Below are 21,598 nucleotides of genomic sequence, written 5' to 3'. Positions count from 1 at the left end.
TCAAGAAAAGTCAAATTATATCTTTTGCCACCTGGTCAAAACATGGCAGATTTTGATGTAAAATGAAAAGTTTGGAAAACTTGAATTGTTCAATTCATGGTGGCTTGGCTAATTTAAGAAGATCAATAAACTGAGTATAATTAAGTGGCATATTGGACTGATCAGTCTACATTTTTCTTCTGGAAAGTCACAAGCATTGGGAAAAGGTATAGTCTCTATTCCCTCCTTATGTTTCCTTCCAGAAAAAAACAAATAAACTTTTTTTCCCCTAGGTTTTAGTAAAGACTCAAGAAGGACTTCATTTGATGCATTTTAATTTACCTTCCAAACAACATTTCCCGTGTTTCAAGGCCATTGCTTGTGGAGCCCAGATTTATTCTAGCCAACAAGTTAGGGATGAAAATATATGCTTTCCTATCAGGATGTGTTCAAAAAAATGAATGAAACCTGAGATAGACTAGCCTGACATGTTTGTAGTGTGTATTTGAATGTTTAAAATTACATTTAAATTAAACCTAAACAATATTTGCTAATTGCTAAAAAGCTCCACCGGTATGACCTAGTTTAAGAGCTGCAACATGTCATCTTATTGGGAACAAAGTATTTGTGAATGGGGGATATTTGCTGTTGTTTGCTTGGTGTTTGTTTTTGTTTTAGGAGGGCAAGGGAAAGAGAGAGGATAGGAGAGAGCTAGAACTTGGCAATGTTGAAAGCTAGGACATAATCCCCCATCACATAAAGATAGCTGATATATATTATTTGAGCTTTGTAGTAGTGTAAATTAACACTTATATTTGATATTACAAGTCTATACAAGAAAATAATTCTCAAGAGAGGGAAATAAGGAAGGAAAAAGAAGGAAAGGAATTCTTAGACCTATTTAAGAGTAAATTGACATATAAATGTGGTAAAATTATACTCAAACTACTTTTCAATCTAATCACCAATACAAAGAAATGTTAAGATATTGACCACTAGGCTTCAGAAAGCTTGGGTAAAATCATTACAAATCTGTCAGTCTACCATCAAAATAAATCTAGATTTTAACCACTTCTCATTATTTCCTCTGTTGCCACCCTCATTTGAGCCACCAATATCTCCCTTGGACTTTTGTAATTACCTCCAAGCTGGTGTCACTGAGTCCACCCTTCCCTCACTCCCCCACCCCCAAGAAAGCAAGTCCTATCATGTCACTCCATCCCACCCCAACCCACCCCACCCAAATGAGAAATTAAGTAGCCCTTTTGGTTTAGAAACAAAAGAGTTGTCAATTAAATCACCAGTTATGAAAATATCACAGGGATGTAAAGTCCATCATAGGGGAAATAGCCAGTAATATTGTAATAATTATGTATCGTGCCAGAGGCATACTATAATTACTGTGATGAGGCATATAAATGTCTAATCACTATATTGTATATATGGGACTAATATAATATTGATTGTCAACTATAATCCAATATAATAAAAGAGAAACATGTAAATTGACCATCCCTCTGCTACGCTCACCAGCCAATCAGGAGTATGCAAATTAACCCAAAAAAGATGGTGGGTTAATTTGCATAGACAGGCGCTGGGCAGAGAGCAGAGCGGGAGAGCCGGCGGAGAGTGGATCAGCTTGGGGAACTTGGCTCCCCAAGCCTCCAGACGGAGAGCAGAGAGGGAGAGCTAGCGGCTTGGAGGACTTGGCAGAGTGGGAGGCCATGGGACAGAGACAGAGCAGGAAGGGAAAACCAAGAGTGTGGGGAGCACCAGGAATGCTGGGAATCATAGCCCTGGTGGCAGATGGATCTCCTAGACACTAGAGCAAAGTGAGCCTGGAGCAAGTTACTGTTGCGGTGGGGGATGGAGGGAAAGCAAAGGTGAGGGACATAAGTAAAATCAGAGTGTCTAGGAAAAATAAAGGGAAGATATCCTAAAACTTCCAGGAAATCTCCACCAATGAAGCAAAGAAAAAAAAAATGTCTCTATTATTCTGTGAGCAACAAACCAAACTGACCTGGGGTCTCAGACAATTTGCTCATATGATTGCAAAGACAGAGAGAAACTCCCAGATTGGAGAGGGCTCCCCTGAGGGCTCCCAGATTGGAGAGGGTGCAGGTCGGGCTGAGGGACCCCCACACTCCCCAGTGCACGAATGTCATGCACCAGGTCTCTAGATAAAAATAACTTAATAAAAATGAGTAACACTTATATTCTAAAGAGTAGCTCAATCTGTCCTAGAATACTAGTAGCTGCAGCCAGAAGTCATGAAGATGATTTGATAAAGTCAAAAGGTAAAGACAAGATAAATAATTAACTATTTAGAGAAACAGTCATTTATAAAGTATCTCCAATGTATATGGTTTTACTCCATTTAAACATTTGTACTAAGGTTTATAAGTGGAAAATGAAATTAATTTATCATCGAAGTAAGTTTGTTTTGCATAGAAAAGCATGGTTACACAACTATATCTAGTAGCCTTGCCTGTGTCTCTTGGCTGTTCATAATCCACATGACAAGTGTTCTGTCACCATGAATGATGGACAACCTACCCCACAGTCCTCAAGTCCCCACCATTCCACCCATCTCAAGGGCTACTCAAGCAAAGTAGCAGCCTACAAAGAAAAAATAAAACAACATAAAGCAGATCTCACAGCTAGAATAGAATCTCACACATGAGATAAAATCTCTTCATTATAAGATATGCCACCATTTAAACTGAAATAACTTCATTGGTTAAAAAATAATAAGGCTATTTTAGAGCATTTTTTCTTTTTTATGCTTTGGAAAATAAAGAAATTAAATGGAAGAGAATTTACTAATAACCATCCAGAAATAAACACTATTAATATTTTATGTTTGTTTTGTACATGCTTTACCCACTGAACATGACATACACATTTTCCTTCCTCTTTAAAAACTCTTCAGAAGCATAAAATATAACAATAATCCCTTTCTTGGTTTCCTATCTCTCACAGAATAAGAGCCAAAGTCCTTAGCATGATTTATAACTCAACTAAATCGGGCCTGGCCCTTGCTGTGAGCTCACCTTCAATACCATTCCAACCTCCCACCCCCCACTTGTGCTCCAGCCACATCCACCAACCCTTTGGTTGTTTCTTTAACAAGCCAGACAGTCCCATAGGTCACTACTTACACCGACTTTCCTCTGCCTGGTATATTCTTTTCCCAGGTATCTGCATGTCTTGCTCCCTCACCTCCTTAAAATCTTTGTTCCAATATCACTCACACTTTGCCTTCCTCTTGCCCTGCTTTATTTTTCTCCACAGAACTTACATGCTTTCTAATATAGTATGTAATTACTTATGCTAATACTTGTTCATCTACCACAATAGAAAGCAATTGACATAGGACAACGATCTGTGTTTTTTGTCTGTTCAGTAGCTTCCACAAGGCCTAGACTGATGATACTCACCTAATAGGTTTTAAATGATGGTTGTTCCTTGTGTTACAAGGGAAGACATGGCCTGGCCAGTGTGGCTCAGTGTTTGCACGTTGACCTATGAATCAGGAGGCCATGGTTCAATTCCCATTCAGGGCACATGTCCGGGTTTTGGGCTCAATCCCCAGTTGGGGGGTGTGCAGGAGGCAGCAAATCAATGATTCTCTCTCTCTCTCTCTCTCTACCCCCCCCCCCTCTTTTTCTCTCCCTCTCCCTTCTCTGAAATCAATAAAAATATATTTCAAACAAACAAAAACAAGGGCAGACACAGAGTCCTAAAGCCCTTTTATTTAAAACCTATTAGGGCTCAGTTTGTAGTAGAGGGTAGACATGAGATAAGACTTCTGGTTCTGCCCTCAAAAAGAGAACAGAAAAAACCTGAATGTCTTTTTAACTCTTTTACACTTGAAATACCCATCTTCCTTTAAACCACAAGGAAATCGGCTGACCCTTAACAAAGCTCTGAGCTACTATTATCCCCAACTGACAGAGAAAGAAAGAGGCTGTAGGGCTTATTGAGGCCCTAAGTGGCAGAGCCAGGAGTAGTAAACCCGTTATCACATTTCCTCGTCTATATGGTCACAATAAACTATGGCCACAAATCAGAGGACAGTGAATTAGCAAGTAGACAGGAATCTCCTTCTCCATCATCAAGGGAGGCTTTTAGCCTGTGAATTAGCTGTTGAATAAAGAGGCGAGAATGGCTATTTTATTGCTATGCTTTCAGCAAGGCTTAGCCTTTCCTTCATTTCAGCTATTTGTTGCCTTTTGCTAAGTTCAGTGTACAGGTGCTTAGCCTGAATCTTCTTTTACTTAATTGCATCCTATTGCACACACACTACATTCATACAGCCCATCCCAGGGTCCAGAAAGCATTCACATCCGATTTATTTGATTCAACCTCAAAACAACCCTAGTTGAGGTGAGGACAGGTGGGTGCATCTTCACTTCAGAAGAAGGAATGACCTGCCCAGTGCAGCCTAACTGGTTAGCCTCAGAACCAAGGTACAAACACAGATCTTTTACATCCGAACCCAAAGCTCCTACTGGAAATGCATTCGCTGCTTTGGTTTACTTTGTGGGGAGGTACAATTACTATTAAGGAGAAATTTATCTAAATTATTTTTACTACAAATGTCTTCTAGAAATGTTACTTTTGCACGTCCATTTCCTGGCATTTATTCTGTCAGCATTATTCACAGACATTGACTCTTTGGAGTTCCTTCTGACTTTGGCTTCCTGTTCCTCAGCCTTGGCCACTGCTGCTACCTCTCTGCCATCTTTAGTAGCTCTGTGGAATTTTGCCAGATTCCAGGTCAGAAACAACACCCCCTTCTTTGGTCACATGAGTAAAAGTGCTTCCTGCCATCCCCTCACTAATCATATGCTGCCCACTCCCTCCTTTTTAGAATTGTGTAAGTGTCCTGAGGACGGGCTATAAAATACCAAACTATCCAGACAGAATGCATCGCAGCAGAGCACTTATAATAGAGCCTTTTAAACTGTGGGCAAGCAACAGATAGTTGAAGAATGAACCATCAGCTCAAAAGACAGCCTCAGGTGGATTATTAGAGAGGGTGGTGGCAGGAAGCACCTACTGGCCTCCCTTCACCACTCAACTTGAGCCCTCTTAGCTATTTCCCAGTCCTTCATTTTGCTCACCATTGATCTGTCACACGCACACAGGATGGCATGAGCTATGGCTGTCTGTTTCCATCAAGAAGGGCAAATGCTAAACGCATCAATAACACATTGCTTTAAGGTTCCATTGCGCTGCAAATGGATTTATAAGCAATTGTTCTTTGGCCAATGCACGCTTTTTTATTTAGTGACCTATTTTTCATTTTGCTGGGCACTTTTTACAACATTTACCCATTACAGAGGGCTTCATTACATTTAATATGTGTAGTTTCTCCTGCACAGAAAGCATGTTTGATTTGATAGGCTTATTACCTGACCCATTTTATTTGAATTCAGAGGATAATAAATGTCTTTCAAGAAAAAAAGTGAGGTACTTTTGATCCAAGAAGTTTAAAAATTACTCTTTTGGGAGAATGCAGCACATTGATAAGCTTGATAAATGAACATATCCTATTTAAAAACCATTTCGTGACATAAATTATTCATTATTCCCTAATTTTAAAAAGACATAAATCTTTTGAAATTTCAAACCAAAGACAACTCTATAAACGCCAAACTTATTTTAGGATATATGTATGTAGGTATGTATATTAAGAATCATACAATTATTTTTAGTTTCCTGAAGAAAAAAATTAGCAATTTATTCTTTAATCAATATAAATTACGGCTTTCGTATTTTTTCCTTCTGTTTTTCTGAATCTACAAGTTGAAAAACGTAAACATAACCTGTCCCTGTGAAAGTTAATCAGTACCTTGATTAACATTTTACAATTAGTTAGACCCACTATTCACACTTAACTTTTCTTTGATTTCGCCCTAAATTAAGTTTCTATTTTAATAAGATCGGAGGTTTTGAAGGTGCAATGGGAGCATGAAGCACCCTTTTACTCTACATCGAAGAACAGAAGCACCATTAAAGTTGCTTCACCGCGCTTAGACTTTTTGTCTGTGTTGTTCAGCGATATCCCAGCTTCTACTAGGAGAACAGTCCCCTTAGACAGCGCTTCTCAACAACCAGTACAGCAGCTCAGTGAATGCCTCCTCACCACTGCACTTCACCCCTCGGAGGGGTGGAAGGTCGGCAGCTCTTCCTCTGCCAGGAATGAGGCTAAGTGATTTGCACACATCATCCCCTCCACCAGCACAGACATGCTTTGTTGTAGCTGTTACTGCCTCTATTTCACAGATGAGGAAAGAGAGCCATTAAGACACTGTATTTCCTAAAATTAACAAAGCCAGTACATTGCAGAGATAAGAGCCAAGCCTACATGTCTGTCTACAAAGCCTAACCCATCAGGGAAAAGCAGGTTCTGAAAGGGGTTCACAGGAGACCTTGACAATAAAATACGTCTTCAACCCCATTTTCAATTTGCATTTTTGCCCAGATTGCTCCCTCATCCCAGCCTCAGTTGAGCATGGAATGCCTGAGTCTAAAAACAGATTATGTGGATGAATTTCTCTTTCCTGTTACAGAATCTTTTTTCATTTCGTTTAGCAAATGCAAATAGGGCTTGGCTCTATCACAATGACCAACTACAACTTATTCTTAACTGCCTGCACTTTTCCCAGCTTGTGCCTTAAAGGTTCCCAATAATTACCCATCAGCTGTTTAGACACACAGCCTAGAGGCTGGTTTGGTCTCCTATTTGCTACATTCGGAAAATTCTGTGGTACAGTATCATGAGTGACAGCCCCAGCATGCCTTCATAAAAGGAAGGGCTTCCCCTTACTTCAGAAATAATTTTACATTTTTCATGGCTTTTAAGACTCAAACAGCTTCATCCCTTCTGCTGATGCATCGTCTGAAGACTATCTCAGATACTTTTATATATTAATTAAACACTGGAATGCTTGACGTGCAAACAGTGCAGGAGCTGCCCACCCCAGGCAGTCAGTGCCGTTACTATATTCATGACATGCTTCCTAAAGGCTCCTTAGACTTGCAGAGACAAGGAAAGGAATTTTTTGGTCTGTCCATCACTGCTATTCCTCCTAATTGTTATTTGTATGATTCCTTAGGGCTTTCACTCCCTACAGACTCTGTGACAGTTTTATTATTACAATGTACACAGCATATATTTTTCCAGAGTCTGAGGGTGCCATGTATAAAGTCTATTTCAATTCCTCCCACAGGCACTGAAATGCAACGAACTAAACAGGCTGTCCTTGCCACAGCTTGTACAAGTTAGAAAAGTATATCGTTTGCAAGGAAGAGCTGCTGGTTCTATTTTGCCTTCAGTATTTGGAACACTAGGCCTGCCCTGCTATATTCAGGGCTAGATCTTTGCACAGGCAGAGTTAGTGGCCACCTACACAGGGTGTTTTGAAACGTACAGAAATAATCATCTTGTTACAAACATATCCCCACTAGGTACTCAGTGCTCCACTTTCCAGTCTTTAAATTCTGGCCAAGAGAAATATGAATGGTTAAACTATTACGAGAGTGAGGGATTGTCCATAGATATATTTCCTATAAAAAAAGCCTACTACTTCTCCAGTTAATATATTAGGCTTTAGGGAATGAAATATCAAATTTTGGTTATTTTGTTTTTGAAACAATGAAAATTTGGGTCAAGAAATTTCTATGTAGCAGAAGAGGGTCAACTTAATTTTAGCTGATGGGGCAAGATGAGGACACCAGCATGGAAGGTTTAGATCCAAGACTTCTCAACTTGAGAGAGGATATGTCTTCTAGAGATTATATTGATTCTTGGACCTCAGCCCCAGTTCTCATTTGAAGGACTGGGGGTGGCATCTGGGAAGCCTCATTATTTAACTAATGCTAGTGGTCCATGAACCACTCCTTGAGAAATGATGCTTAGGGATAGTAGACCAGATACAGAGAATGGAGGCCAGGAGGAGAAGTCAGGTCTAAGACACCTTAATCTGCTTCACAGTGTCCCCTAGGGCTAGGCTTGCTAACATGCTCTTTTGACTTAAACTGCGCATCCTATATTCTTGCTCACTGAAATGCCATCCAGACACCATCTTTTCATTATCTCCAAAAGAATTTTTTTTTCTAGAAAACTACTTGATCCTGCTGAACTTTGCTGCTTGTTCTCACATCTATCTGTCTTTTAAATTTCTGGGTTTCCAGAAGATTTCTGGTTCAGTCAGGTGAATGATTGTCTGGTTTTCTTTTCTGCTTCTTAGAAATTGTTATTGTTGTTGTTCAATTATTAGCTCAGCTCCATCTACTGTTTTTAGTGCATTGACCTCCTATCCATGATATCTGGTAAAAAAATAAAAAAATAAAAAAATAAAAATAAAGGTCTATTCCAAAGCTGACCTTATGGGGCCTTTATATTACAAGGTGACAGAATTTAACTTAAACAGTAAAGTTCAGACAAATAAAATATGAGAGAAAGCGAAAAACACATTATCTTGACTTAGAATTGCCTTTCTAATTCGGTTTTGCTAATTTCACAATTCCTTGCATTCATTTAGAACATATGCCAATTGGCGCCATACAGGTGATCCCAACTCACTCTGGGTTCCAGGAGAAAATAAACCTGGAATTTTCAAAAGCAGACACATAATTTGCATATGTACACATCAAAATTCACAATCTATACGTATAATAATATGGGCTACTTCTTCTGGTACTGAAGTTTTCTGTATCCCAAAATATAATTCTGAGTTTAATGTATTTAAGAATACTTTCCTTAACTCTATGGAATTATCTAGCACCTGTCTCCCAACAGCCAAAATCCTGCTTTCTAGATATAAACATCTGAAAGCTTCAACCGCATTGATCTCTGGGAAAACTGCTATTTAAATCTGAGACTGTATTTTGCTCATTGATTTCATTAATTCTGTCTTTAATAAAAAAGTATTTAAGGGTCCCCTACTATGAGTCAGGTACTGTGCTTAGAGGCTAGGAATATGATGCGAACAAACAAACGTTCTTGGAACTTACAAACTAATATGGCAGAGAGACGGCAAACAGCTAGTCACACAAAGAAGTTATTTAAATAACTTTTAAATAGTAAGGGGATCTTGAAACTAAAAAAAAAAAAAAAAATCTTTATTTTACATTTGCAAATCAGCATGCATGCTTTTCTCTCTCTTCAAAAAGAAAATAATTTTAATACAAACTGAAGAATGGCATGCTTCCCGCTTCAGAGAAACTTGCAAAAGCCATCGAGCAGACAATAGTCATCCCACGTCTCCAGCTTAGAAATGAACTCTTGACAATTCGAAACTTAAGACAGTCTATAACAAGGAGGAGGGGAGAGAAGGGTAGGCACTGGGCTATTTTTATTTTTATTTTTTTTTGCATTTTTAGTAAAATGTATTTCTCCAGTTTTGGCCCCAGAATTACCATGTGGAACTAGAGGCAAAGCACTGGATTCTTTTGGAAGACTTAGCAGGAAAGTGTCTGTGATTTATGTTGATTTGTACAATGAGCTTCACTGCCTGGGCATACAGAAGCTGGCCATCTCATCTCTACCAGAAACTGTCTTGAGTTTATATATAAACCAAATCACATACTTGGGCATTCATTCTGAAGTAGAGATAAAACTTTAGGTTCAGAAAATAGGAAACAGGGCTGATATTCATAAAATAAGTTAATATATAAAGTTGTGGGATAGATTTCAGTCTTGTTTTGCAATAAAAGGAGCTTAATGCTATTACCTTTTGTACAGAACAATGAATCTTAAGAAAAAAGCAGAGATGTTTATCTTTCAAATAGCTTTCATGTAATTTTTGGTTCTTTCACATGTAAGCTTTTTGAAGAGAAAAATATAAATCATGTTAACCTTTACAGCATAAAGAAAAGTGATAAACCGAAAGCATAATTAACTTTGTTCTTTTAACATAACATGATTTCTTTGATAGATCCCAGCTTAGGAGTGTCTCCACAGGACTTTTTGTTTCTCAGTATGAACAGATGAATAAAGAGATTAAACAATTTTTGTGACCTACAGTAAGGTCAGACCTTAATTATTATGCTAATTTCATGCACTAGATTCTCTATGTTCCTACTAGTTAATAAATATACTTTAAGGCATTGTCTGGGATATAAGGAGAGAACCCAACCCTTTTATATCTAAAGATACTCTGTTGGAATAGAAGTGAAGACCAGTAGAAGGGATTTTTCTATATTGTTATTGATCTTGAATCTTTTGATTAATCTCAGATGGAATTAACTTACATAGTGCAGAGCTACATCTCAACCGTCTATATTTTATTACGAAATTTTTCTGCTCGTTAAATACTCCATCAAGTCTAATCACTGATCTATCGGCAACTGCAACTGATCAAATAGGCTAGAACAAATTAATCAAACAATATACCTACCACTTAAAGTCAGAAATGCAGATTTTGTGTGGTCTCCAACCAATATTGCAATAATGTGTATAGGCTTTTTTGGTCGGGCTTCAGTTACTGGGATGGTTAATTTTATGTCTACTAAGGATGCCCAGACAGCTGGTAAAATATTATTTCTGGGAGTTTCTATGAGGGCTTTTCCAGGGAGATTAGCATTTAAAGTGGTACACTGAGTAAAGGAGATCCACCCTCACCAATGTGGGTGGGCACCTATCCTTTGAAGGCTCCAACACAACAGAAAGGCAGGGAAAGCATGAATCCACACTCTCTTCCTGAGCTGGGGTTTCCATCTTCTGCCTTCAGACATTGGAGCTCCTGGTTCTTGGGTCTTCGGATTCAGATTGAGTCCTACTAGCAGCTTTCCAGGTTTATTTTAACTTGTGTATGGCAGATACTGGCATATTTTAGCTCTCATAATTCTGTGAGCCAATTCTCATAAATCTAATTTACCTACCTACCTTCCTATCTCTCCTATTGGTTCTTTTTTTCTGGATAATCCTGACTACCGCTGTTATTTGGTATAATTATTTTAAGATCATCTGTAATGAAAATTAATGCCTTTTTATTGCTTTATTGTATGGATATGCTATATTTATTTATCCATCCACTTATTAGACATTTTGACTGCTTCCAGTTTTTATCTCTTACAATTAAAGTAGCCTAAACATTTGAATATACATCATTGTAGTAAAGCAAGGCTTTCGTTTCTCTTGAGCAAATACCGGGGAGTAGAATTGCTAGATTATATGGTAGATGTTTAACTTTTTAAGAATTTGCCAAACTACTTTCCAAAGAGGTTGTACCATGTTACATTCCCACCAGCAGTGCAGGAGAGTTCTAGACCTTCCATTGCCTTGCTCACACTTGGTATGAGCATGATCACAAGTGCCTTATCTGTTTCCTGGGAAGACTTGAGAACACTGGGATTGTTAGGAGGCTGGTACTTTATCCTGTCATTCTGTTTTGCATGTCAAAAACTGATACTTCATTTTTTCTCTTTGCATTATTTCTAATCAGGAAATATATGCCTTGAACAAATTAGAGCTAAGCTTACTTATTTAGAAAGACAAAATTTGAAGCACATCAGTGATTTCCAAAACATTTCATAGATAAATAACTAAATTTAAAGAGCATACCTGATAGCAACAAGAAGTAGCACAGTACAGATAAAAAGATAGAAAGCTATGACATTCAGAATAGATTATGCAACTAAAAGATAGTTAGAATTGCTTTAAGTATTTGTGGTAATAGTTGTTGAGATATTTTAGAACTATTGACCCAGCATCCTAGGTCAAACAAGGAAAACGATATTCAAGTTCCAGAGCATAATACAATATACATTTTTTTTCTTTTTTGTGAAGACTTTTTAACAAACTTATGTAGTCTAGATTTAGAGAACATGTGGGTGGCATGGTGAGGATATATAAAAGAGAAGGCTATGTAGCTGAGAAATGACTTCATTTTGCTTTTAAATAGCCAAGGAAAAGCTATGTTGTATTTGTTCTACCTTAATGTGATTTGAGTTGTTGTTGTTGGTTTTTTTGTTTTTTTTGCTTTGTTTTTCAAAAGCAATTGGGATGTTTTAATCATTTATGAACTATGTTTTATTCTAGAGACAAAAACTATAAATGAGAAATATAGAGAAATCAGGAAGAATTAAAACGAGTTCTTCACTTTTTAAAAATTTAATTCTGTCAAGTAAATTTTGATGAGGGATCTTAATTGCATGTTATCAGCATGGTTTCCTATTCATCAGGGATAATTTCATAATTGCTGTCTTCAGAGAAGTGAAATAACAGAGGACTGCTTTTGTTAACATTTAGTAAAGTGTCACAGATAGCACTGGGTGAATGAAGGGCTTCAAATGAGAAGGACATAATATTGGTTATACGTGTTCAGAGAATTAGAAAGATATTTTTAGTTTATTTCAATATTACAATTGCTGTGAAACAAATAGCATCTGTACATACTGATACATTAATAGGGCTAGTGGTTATTTTGCTAATGTGTGAGAACGAGGACAGAACGTCATCTTAGTGAGCAAAAGAAGTTCACTGAGATACAGCCACATCTGATTTGAGCTCTGAATTTCCCCTTCATATCCATCCTGCAATGTTCAGCTCAAGCTTTAACTTCTCTGGGAAACATTTTCTTCTTACTTCTGGCTATAAATGATATTTTCCTTATTTAAAACACAGTATTCCTTCTTATCTTTACCACTTATATGTCTCTATGTTATCCCTACATACCCTTATATTCCTACCTATTATTGCATCTCTGTATATTTTATCTATTCATTGCATTAAAAGTTCCCAGAGTTCTCAAACCAAATTCTGAAGTTGGTTATGTCCCATTCACAAAGTTTACTATCATCTCTGTCATTATGTACATAAAAATTTTCACAGAAAAAAAATTTTCAAATTTTTATGTCATTGCTGATCGAACAAAATGCCTTGAACCAAGTAAGAATTCTATATAATTTTCATATAATGACATTTTATCCTTAAGCAATAAGGAATAAGATAAACTGCCTTTTAGAAAAAAATGGAAACTATAAAAAACTCTGGATGGCACTTAAGTCCTGGTAGTTAACGCACAATCTAATATATCCTATTCCCCTTCTTCTTCACCTGAGGAATCTGTTTTCAGCTATCTAAGGCCATATTTGATTTGCCAACTCTATACTCTTGGGGTTTTCCTGGAGCATCTACTATAAGCTATGTGGGACAATAAAACAGAGAAACAGAGTGGTTGTCCAAAGCATTCCCTGTTTAAAAATGCATCTATATTATGGACCAGATTATCCAGATATATCCTTAAATACAATTTATTAGTTTATAAATGATGATGCTTTTGAAACTTTCAAAAAGGAAAATGCTTCAAACTCATTAGTTTTATTACAAATACTAACAAATAAGTACCAAATTTTATATCTACTTGAATAAAAATAATATGAAGCCAGTGCCTTTGGAGTTATATTTTATAGCAATGACTACTGTATCATATTTCTTCAAGTGGAAATGAATGTGTGAACACACTCAGCTCCCCAATTCTACATAGGATACAAGAGAAAGATAATCTGCAGAATTGCCTCTAAAAGATGTTTACATTAAGCAGTATAGGAATCATAGATGGCTAAGTTAAATTATTAGGATGCTTCAGAAAATTAACTAGCAAAATTATATTCTAGAAAAAGTAACTATACACTATCAGGCTCTACTTAAAATTTTTAAATTGATTTTTAGAGAGAGAGGAAGGGGGATGGATGGGAGGGAAAAAGGGAAGGAGGGAGGGAGGGAAGGAGGGAGGGAGGGAGGGAGGGAGAGAGAGAGAGAGAGAGAGAGAGAGAGAGAGAGAGAGAGAGAGAGAGAGAGAGAGAGAGATCAATTTATAGTTCCACTTATTTATTCAGTCATTGGTTGCTTCTTGTATGTGCCCTGATGGGGATTGATCCCACAAACCTGGAATATGAGAATACGTTCCAACCAACCGAATTACTTAGCCAGGGCCCAGGCTTTATTTTAGATAGGGGTAAACAATGATAAAGAAGATACAGACCACCATCTTCAAAAACTATCACCTAATAGAAAAGAGAAACAGGTAAGTAATTATAATAACATATAATAAAACCTTCAGAAAGATGTGTACAAAGTATAGTGGCACTTAGGGAAGGGTAAGGAATACTTGGGAGATCTGGTCAGGAAGGAAAAAGAGAAAAAAGGGAAGGGAAATTGCTTTAGAGATCAAAGCCTGAAGGAAAGCACCAAGGCCCAAAACAGGAAGGCTGTGTAGAGAACTGCCAGGTAATCCGCTGGCTGAAGGATGGGGTGGAGGTGGGAGCAGTAAAGGAAGGCACAGCAGATGGCTTAGGCCAAGGCTAAATCCAGGAGGCCATTTCTGCTCTGCCATAAAGTTTGGCATTTATTCTTAGGCCATGGGGACATGTGAAATGATTTTTTAACTGGGAGAAACATCATCACATTTCATTTTTACTAAGCGTGGCGAATGGAAGGGAGACAAAACAGGAGTCACGGAGGTCAGTTGGGAGGCTATTACAATAGCTGCAGTGGGAAATGATATGTGTAGCCACAGCAGTGACATGGAGAAGTGGGAAGAAATTGAGAGCAGAATTTCGTGATCACTTATCCATACAGATGAGAGAGAGGTAAAAGTTGAAAATGACTCCCAGGTTTTTGGCTTGAATGAATGGTGGCCTAGTTAACACAAGGAGAAAATAAAGAAAGAGGGATGTGATTTGGAGCCAGGATAATGAGTTTAATTTTAGATGTGTTGAATTTAAAATGAAAAAGACTTGCTATGAAAGAAATAGAGAAAGAAAGAAGAAAGAAAAAAAAGAAAATAGCTCAGCAATCCCATAAATCACAAATGCTATTTGGGGAATCAATAGATTTTTAATTGATTGGCAATACTATTTGCTTCTAACAGGCTGCTCATTTATTTTGGGCTGGTAGTCAATGATAGAAACATAAACAGATTTCAAGAATGACTTAATTTGTTGTGGTAGACTACCACTGCTTTTGTAAAACATAATTTAAATTTAGGCTCTATGAGAAAATCAACTAGATTTGACTTGTCTGTATAAATAAGCAGCACAATTAGGAAAAAATAAGCATTTGCATTTGGCTGGCAAAGTGATGATAAACTAGAAGATTCCTTTTGGAATAACAGTGAAATATGTTAACTCAATCTATTTCAACATGATGTAAATAAAAAATATATTTATACATAATCTCAAAAATTCACCAACTAAACCATAAATCACTTTTGGCATTATAGTTACTCTAATTTAAAATCAACCTGGTACAAATATACACTACAGTTGTCAAACTCAGTCATACCATTCTTTAGAAATCTGAATTGTATGAACTATCATCAGACCAATAATAAAAATGAAAATTACATTAGCTAAAAATATACATAATTAATAAACCAAGTTTGTGTTAGTGACTTGTATTGTAGTTAGCTCTACCAAGGGCACTATGCAGAATAAAGAGTTAAGTCTTCATATAGACTCTTTGGGTTTGATTCTTGGTTATACTGGTTGCTAGCTATGTATTATTGTGCAAGTTACTCACCTTCACTGAGCCTATTTTCTCATCTAGACAATGTGGTAATATTTGTGTCTATTTCGCTAGTTGTTATGAGAATAAAAAAAATAAGAAGAATACATACAATGTGCTTAGGGCAGTGCCATGCACATGTTAACCACCCAGTAAGTGTTAGTTCTAATAATAATAGCAATGACTATTTTTATACCAATTTATAACTTACTAGAGGCCTGGTGCATGAAATTTGTGCACTTGAGGGCAGTCCTTCAGCCTAGCCTGTGCCCTCTTACAGTCCAGGAGCCCTCGGGGGATGTCGTGGAGAGGGGAGAGGCTTCTGCCACCACCGCTGCACTCGCCAGCCTTGAGCCCAGCTTCTGACTGAGCAGCACCCCCCCTGTGGGAGCACACTGACCACCAGGGGGCAGCTCCTGCATTGAGCGTCTGCCCCCCTGGTGGTCAGTGACCATCATAGCAACCAGTGGAACAGTCATTCCACTGTTCAGTCAATAATAGAAAAATAAATAGATTTCAAGAATGACTTAATTTGTTGTGTTAGACTACCACAGCTTTTGTAAAACATAATTTAAATTTAGGCTCTATGAGAAAATCAACTAGATTTGACTTGTCTGTATAAATAAGCAGTGCAATTAGCAGCACTGCTCAGTCTATTTGCATATTAGCCTTTTATTATATAGGATTGCTGAAATATGAAAATGCTAAAGGGTTTCAAAAAAGTGAAAGTTCAATTGGGCCTAGAGCATAAAGACTACGTATTGAGGTTTTAAAAATAGGGTAAGCTTGTGAAGTAGTGAGGAAACAAAAAGCCTTTATAAATCCATGATCATTCATTCAGAATTAATTAATTTTTAAATTACACTAGAGGCCTGGTACATTAATTCATGCATAGGTGGGGTCCCTTGGCCTGGCCAGTGATTGGGGCTGGCCAGCAGAGGAAGGGACCGCAGAAGGTTGGCAGGCCATGGGAGGTTGGCTGTGGGAGTGCACTGACCACCAGGGGGCAGCTCCTGCATTAAGCACCTGTGCATGTCATAGCTACTGGCAGGCTGTCTGGTCGTAACAGCAGCTTAGGCTTTTATATATATAGATGTAAAAACATTGAGCCATTATTTGACACCAGGTGTTAAAGACCGTAAGGTGGCAAGAGAAACTAAAATAAGGGTTTGTCTCAAAGAGCAAAAGGTAGATATACACCATTGTTTTCATTGCAGCAGGCCTTTGCTACCCAGTAAACACAGCTATATAAAAAGCCACAAAGGGGCATGCTGGCTTATGTATCTCCTTCAGTCTTTTCTTTTTGAAACACTCCTGTGAAAAATCTGCCTGGCCTACGTGGCTTGGTGGTTGAGCATCCATCTATCAATCAGGAAATCAATTCCCAGTCAGGACACAGGCCTCAGTTGTAGGTTCGATCCCCAGTGTGGGGGCATGCAGGAGGCAGACAATCAATGATTCTCTCATCACTGATGTTTCTCTTTCTCTCTCTCTCTCCCTCTTTGCATCTTTAGAAACAGTGTATTCCAGGCAGAAAAAAAGCATAGGAAACTGCTTGTTTGGGACATTCCCATACATTTTGTTCTGTCATGGTCAGAATTTCAGACTTTTCAACAGTCAACATAGAATCTATAGTCTTCCAGAATTTAACTTTGGCAATGTCTATGTGCAGGCTATTGAAAGACTGAAATAGGTTAGTTGAATTGTAACTTAAGGATACAAGTCTTAAGTTGGCCTTCCTACTTCCTGACTCTCTCTAAGAAACTCTACTGTATTTCAACCTCTTTTGCCTACTCAAGGTTTTTGTGTGAGCACTCAGTTGCAAAGGCTAAGGTTTTGACTAAATTTACTGGCCTAATTCAGTCACCCAGCCAACCAATTTAGTTAATTCAATTGGTTTGAAGAACTTTTCATTGAATTGATTGATTTTTTTTTTTTCTCAACTGTCTGAATGACTAGACCGGACTTCAGGAAATGTATTCTCTGAGTATATACAAAGGACAATTGTTTTATTGTTAAATTTCAATATCTAGGCCATGAAAATATGCATTAAAAAAAGCCCAGGAAAAGACAACCTTTTAAATAGATATTCCCCTTCTCAGGTCAATATCTGGAAAAACAATTTCCCTCTTCTAGCTTTCCATTGTCAAGCCCACCCTGGCTTCATGCACATGGAGTATATATAACACAAGAAGTTTATTACATACAACATTATTGATGTTGATTCTGATATTGGTACGAATCACCTTTTACTTTGAAATGCCACCTCAGAAATCATTTTGAATTGTGAATAACAGGAAGATATATTCTACAAGGCATCTTCATGATATTAAATTTTCCTTCCCATGTTTTCTTTTAAAATTCTATCATCCTCTCTAGTACTCAAAATACATTTTTTTAAAAAATGTCAATTGGGTAGGGTCTGAGAAATTATCAGAGCAATTTTCTTCCATCCTCACAATTGCTAATGACATTTATTTAGAACACTGCATTTTCTGCCCAATGAATCTAATTTTATCAAGTCACCATTCTAAGCATTGCATCTGGTGTTTTGTTTAGCAGGACAGATTTGTGTGGCAAGTTCACCAACACATTATGAGCAAGCATTGTTTGGATTAACATAACATGAAGATGCAAGCCTGCATTACAATTTAAATTATATTTCCAATGCAAAAGAAAAAAATGTTCTTCATAGAATTTAGATGAATATGGTTTGTTATTGAAAATCTTAAGAAAATATCCGATTGATCTAAATGGCATGCTTGTAAAAATGCAATGCAGCTATCATGGAAAGCGCAGAAATTATAGAAAAGTAACTCCTTTCTGAGTGAAACTACAGTTATTGTACATGTTTTCATTAAAATAAACTAGAATTAACTAGAATCTGTTTTCAACTTTTCACTGACCAGCACTGACAAATCTTGTTTTTAAGTTTCTAGTATCCTTTTAATGTGGACCTTTGATGACTAGTTAACCCTAGAGCCCTATTCCCAGAGAATCTTTTAAAATCATATATATGGTACTCTTCTCTAATTGAGACATTTTTTTACTGCTTGTTACTAGTGGAGGGAATATTCTCTTCTCTTCTACTGTTCCAACTCAGTACTATAAGATATACCTGGAATGATGATGATGATGATGATGATGATGATGATTAGAAAAAGAGAGAAAGTCAGAAGAGGCAGAGGTGGAAGAATAGAGATTGAGGAGAGTTAATTGGCATTAGTGAGGTCCATTTTAGTGGTGTTAGCTCCTCAAGACATGGTGTTTAAAGTGATTCCAAAGGACTGTGTGAGACTGGGCCACACAGAGGAGCAAAGGAACACTCAGTCGTCTCCCACTAAGAACACTGAGACCTGCCTTAGGATGCTGGCTACTACATCTTTTAGCACTAAATTTTCTAATATCATAATAATAACAGATCAGTTTTTTAAATTAAATAATCCCAATATCTATCTTTGTGTATATCTCTGCATCTTTATCACTGCCTATTGCAAATCCAAGGGCTTCATCATCAGCCAAGACATGAGAAAACAGTGAAGTGGGTCTCTCAGGGCAATTGGTCTTTACATTATCTGCAAAATTTAAGTGCATGAAACCACCACCACCAACAACAAAAACAAACAAACAAACAAAAACCAATGTGCAAAAACTGTGCTGCTCTCCACTTTTTTTTTTTTAAATCACTACTTATTTTTCCAGTGTCTCTGAAGCATAGATTACTTGCTCAGAAGACTAGCCCAAGTGGAAATGGAATGACCTTGACCTCTTTTTTTTTCTTGTTTAAGAGAGAACTGAATCTGAAAAAGGACAAAGAATTTGTAGTCTGTGTCTTATTCTCCTATTTTTGTGTGTCAGGCCAGGCATTGGGCTGAACAGCAGTTTAGGTGGGCATGAAAGAACATACAGAAGCTGCCTAGGACTTTGATTGTACCTAGGCACATGTGAATTAACAAGCACATCAGCAGATTTTATGTTACAGACATTCCAGTGAATACTAATTAATGTGTATTCTTGTAGACAGTGATAAGAAAAACTTATTAAGTACAAATTAGCTAATATTAATCTAGGTGTAATCTAGTATGACATCTCCCCTGGAACTCACCAAACCATAGGACTTGGGAGACAAAAGGGAAGCAGAAATTTTGCTTTGTTGAACTATTTGATGGTGATAAATATTGGTACTTGGCAGCCATGCCATGTTTATGACTAATCAAAGCAAATGGTTTGATGTTAAGTAAATGGTATTTATGTAAATTTGACTTATTGGATGTGGTCACATTTACATTATGGCTGAAAATCAGCAGAGTAATTAAAACTGTGTTCTGACATATTAGCTGTGTGATTCTGGGCATGACACTTGATTGTTCTTCATGTCAAGTTGCCTCATTTATAAATAGGAACTGATAATATCAATTTATAGAGCTTTTGTGAGTATTAAATGAAATGGTATATAAAGCAGAAGGCACAGTTCCTGACACAGGATGAAAGGCAGTAAATGGCAGCTGTTAGGCATTAAATAAATACGAGGCCTATCAACTTATAGGTTTAGGTCACAGTGCCAAAGTTACAGATTTATATTTCCACCTAGATTAGTTAATTCCCCTTTCCCGTGTCCTAAAATGGCTTAATACTGTATCACTACCTGTGACCCCTGTGAGACCATGGGTATGCCCCCAGCAAATTACCTAAACTGAAGACAATGACTTTATCTTTCTACTACAAAAAATACATAGTTTTTCCCAAGAAAAGCTCCATAAACCTTTAGCCCATCCTATATAACAAAAGGCTAATATGCAAATAGACCAAACAGCGGAACAACCAAACAACCTAACAACCGGTCGCTATGACATGTGCTGACCACCAGGGGCACGCAGGGAACATGGCAGGCATCGGCAGCAGGCAGTAGAGTGCAGAACATGGCAGGCGTTGGCTGCGGTGGGATGGTGGAGGTGAGTGGGGACACCAGACCAAGGCAGGGCACTGGTTGCTGTCATCTGGGCAAGCCTCTAATGGTCACTAAAAATTCTTTGTTCCTGCACCACGGTACCACCTGGCACTTGCACCCGCTGCCAGTGCCAAAGCTGCTGCTTGCACCTCCTGCCGTCACCCAGAACCAGCCCTGACTGTTCAGAGCTGTCAGTGGGTGCAGGTGGTGGCTGTTGGCCCCAATCACTCCTGTGGGCTTCTCCACACCCCTGGCTCTTGAGGGGCTATCGGGGCAGCAGCCGCCATTCGCACCTGCTGATGGCACCAGCCCCAATTGCTCTGTGTGGGAGGGGCTGGACAGGGGCATGGAGGATGGGCCGAGATCAACCCCTGTGCCCACCGCAGCCTCACAGTCCAAAGTTCCTTTCAAGGTGCACGAATTTGTGCACTGGGCCCTTAGTTTAGTATAATATACAATCAACCCATCTTTAAAATGTTCTTGTTCACTTATGCCATCTAATCTCCCCAATCTCTTTTTACCTTTTAAAAGAAGGTGAGAATTGACTTTCAACACAGAAGGATGGTAACAGTATCACAATTCTGGTGGCAAATTTCCTTGGCTTATTGAGATTAAATAAGGGAGGAAAAAATGTGTTAGGACGTCATGCATTTAGTGGTGTAAGAGCACTAAAGACAGAGCAATACTAGTTTTTAGCATTTAACAGTGTTATAGCTTGGTGTCAGTCCAGAGGTAGAAAGGGTAAAACAAAAGTCATGGTGACATGCAATATTGTTTTAATTTTCAGTAGATAACTACATCCCATTCCAACAGGCTGACATAGAATTCCATTTCCAGTAGCTAATATTTCCAAGGGTCCAGCAAGACAAAATGCAAAAGTATATTGGGGAAAAAAAAAAAAAGAGAGAGAGAACTCATGGACATGAACAACAGCATGATGCGGGAGGGTAGGAGATGTGGAAGAAGTGCGGGAGGTGGAAGAGGGCACAGAGGAAATAAATGGTGATGGAAAAGACAAAATAAAATACCCCTCAAGAAAGTACATACCATGTTCCGAGGCCTAGGAAAGGAATCACACAATATCAGTAATACAGAAGTAATTTTAAAAGATGGAGTTCAAATGTTAAATCTCGGAGGGAAAGTGTGGG

At 37.9% G+C, this 21,598-nt stretch overlaps 1 protein-coding gene across 18 annotated transcripts in view; it reads right to left on the bottom strand.

Moving 5' to 3' along the window:
- Positions 1–21,598, bottom strand: part of NRXN1 (neurexin 1) — a 999,389-nt gene that overhangs the window by 640,020 nt on the left and 337,771 nt on the right. The gene's annotated exons all lie outside the window — the stretch shown is intronic.

Source organism: Myotis myotis, unplaced genomic scaffold (genome assembly GCF_014108235.1).
Source record: "Myotis myotis isolate mMyoMyo1 unplaced genomic scaffold, mMyoMyo1.p scaffold_m19_p_14, whole genome shotgun sequence".
In the NCBI taxonomy this organism is placed as follows: Eukaryota; Metazoa; Chordata; class Mammalia; order Chiroptera; family Vespertilionidae; genus Myotis; species Myotis myotis.
Note: the sequence above shows the minus strand (reverse complement) of the source record. Positions and strands in the feature narration are given on the sequence as shown.